Source organism: Bison bison, unplaced genomic scaffold (assembly GCF_000754665.1).
Source record: "Bison bison bison isolate TAMUID 2011002044 unplaced genomic scaffold, Bison_UMD1.0 scf7180017864249, whole genome shotgun sequence".
Lineage (NCBI taxonomy): Eukaryota > Metazoa > Chordata > Mammalia > Artiodactyla > Bovidae > Bison > Bison bison.
The window spans coordinates 190,887-193,609 of NW_011494821.1; the positions used below are offsets into that span (position 1 = coordinate 190,887).

The 2,723-nt window shown below is 51.3% G+C and overlaps 1 protein-coding gene across 1 annotated transcript in view; it reads left to right on the forward strand.

Moving 5' to 3' along the window:
- Positions 1 to 2,723, forward strand: part of YBX2 (Y box binding protein 2) — a 25,802-nt gene that overhangs the window by 16,667 nt on the left and 6,412 nt on the right. The gene's annotated exons all lie outside the window — the stretch shown is intronic.

A 2,723-nucleotide genomic window follows, 5' to 3' on the forward strand; every position in this document is an offset into this window, starting at 1 on the left:
CCTTGACTAGACGGACCTTTGTTGGCAAAGTAATGTCTCTGCTTTTGAATATGCTATCTAGGTTGGTCATAACTTTCCTTCCAAGGAGTAAGCGTCTTTTAATTTTATGGCTGCAGTCACCATCTGCAGTGATTTTGGAGCCCAGAAAAATAAAGTCTGACACTGTTTCCACTGTTTCCCCATCTATTTGCCATGAAGTGGTGGGACCGGATGCCATGATCTTCGTTTTCTGAATGTTGAGCTTTAAGCCAACTTTTTCACTCTCCACTTTCACTTTCATCAAGAGGCTTTTTAGTTCCTCTTCACTTTCTGCCATAAGGGTGGTGCCATCTGCATATCCGAGGTTATTGAGATTTCTCCCGGCAATCTTGATTCCAGCTTGTGCTTCTTCCAGCCCAGCGTTTCTCATGATGTACTCTGCATATAAGTTAAATAAACAGGGTGACAATATACAGCCTTGACGAACTCCTTTTCCTATTTGGAACCAGTCTGTTGTTCCATGAACAGGGATAGTAATTTGCAAATCTCTGTGGCACCTGCTACTTCTTATCCAAGGGGAAGGAGAGTTTATAACTGCTGCATGTCTACGTATTGTTTCATGCCTCGTCTGCCAAAAGTCTTTTTCCTGTAGCACCATCCCACCCTTGGTCTCCTGACGTTTTCAATTTTACTACCAACAGGGCTCACCCTTCCTGTGAGCTTCCTCTCTCTCACCATCTAACCTTAGTTAACCAGTCACACCTGAGCTCCCTCTGTACCTTCCCCACGTTTCTGTGGTTTTTCTTTTGTTGCCTGGGTCACACTGTGAGTTACCTTGCTTGCCTCCCCTAGGCTTGCTCTTCTGCTTCTCCTGTTTCTGGAGCTCGGGGAGTGCATTCTAAGTTGCTTCAGTCTTTGAGACTGAAGTGGACTGTAGTCCACCAGGCTCCTCTGTCCATGGAATTCTCTAGGCAAGAATACTGGAATGGGTTGACATTCCCTTCTTCAGGAGATCTTCCCAACTCAGGTATTGAACCCTCGTCTCTTGTTTCTCTTGCATTGGCTGGCAGGTTCTTTACCACTACCTCCACCAGGGAAGCCAGGGAGGACACAGGTAAGTCGGTCCTTAATAATCTAAAAGAGGGTGGTCATTTCTGTATCCTTTACATCCTGGACTTGATTTAGTTGTTTTCGCATCTTGTCTGTTTTTCGGGACCCGACGCCCTGGCAAATAGCATCTTCAACTACGAGAGGTCTGGAGCGGTGGGGCGGGCTAGGTAGCAGTTGGAAGGACAGAGAGGAAGCCAGGGCACGCTGCCTACCGAAGCGACAGGCAGAGGGGGGGGCGGGACCGGGATTAGCAGCGGCCGCAGCTGGAAAGCGGACGCCTGCCTGGCGGGGGCGGGGTGGGGTGGTATTCCGGGACTGAGGAAGCACACGTGGGGCCGGGCAGCGCATGGCTGCACGTGTGGTGCCCCAGGGCTTGCTGTCCCGGCTAAAAATACGCGTCCTGCTGGGGTCGGGAGACTGGCCTCGGCGGGAGAGACCTCTGGAGCCGCATCTTTCTGGGTGGGAGATTGTGGCTCCGAGGCCTGACACCAGGGCTCCCAAGAAACCCGGGGCAAACCTCGCACCGGGCCTTTTCTCATCTGTGGAATGAAAGTGAAAGTCTCTCAGTTGTGTCCGACTCTTTGTGACCCCCATGAACTATACAGTTCAAGGAATTCTCCAGGCTAGAATACCGGAGTGGGGAGCCTTTCCCTTCAGGGGATCTTCCCGACCTAGGAATCGAAAAGGAGTCTCCTGCATTGCAGGCGGATTCTTTACCAACTGAGCTATGAGGGAAGCCCCACCTGTAGAATGGGGACTATTTATCTGCTCAAGAAATATTGAGCGCCTATGTTGTGCCAGACTCTGTTCCAGGCGTCAAACATAACTACACAGTTCTTGCCAAGGAGTTCACTGGTCTAGAGTTTCGGAGGGGGCAGGAATAATGTAAATAAGCAATTTCTATTTCCAAAAATGTCATGAGAAAAGTAAAGGATGAAGTGATAGTGAGGAGTGATATATAAGATGGTACTTGAAGAAGTCACCTATAGAGACATCTATGTCACTTCGGCTTGAGTCTGAAGAGTCTGGCTAGTTGGATAAAAGAAAGAAGGTAAAGGGAGCTGCCAGGGAAAGGGCAGGGAGATGGAGAGCGAGGCCCAGCCGGAGACCAAAGCACCCAGTACTGCGGATCTTGAAACTGATCTCCGGTGGAAAAGATGGTTTGTGAGGAGTCTAGGCCTGCCCGGAAAGGGTTCAAGAGCAAGGGAAAAACATCTTGATGAGGGTGTTGATTGCATAGATGAACGCGTTTATCAAAACTCAGAGAATTGTGCATTTTGCTGTATGTAAATCATACGTCAAAAACAACCCAACAAGTGTGAGAGTGCTCGGCTTGAGAGCAACCGTCACCTGGGAAAGTCTGGTTGGCCCCGCGGGCTGATCCCACAGACCAGGGTACAGGGCATCCTCTAGGGAGACGGTCGGGCAGGCTGGGAGAAAGCAACCACACCCGGCAGTGTGCGGGCAAAGGTGGTCTCTAGCGTGGAAGTGAGCCGTGCCGCCCACAGCCAGGACCAAGGTTACGGGCTCAGGCCCCCGCCCGGGTTGTCAGGGGCAACCTTGGAGCTGCGCCCTCGCCCCGCCCTTCGCGTAGAGGCCAGGTGGCGGTTGGGGCGCGACCAGCCCGTTTGATT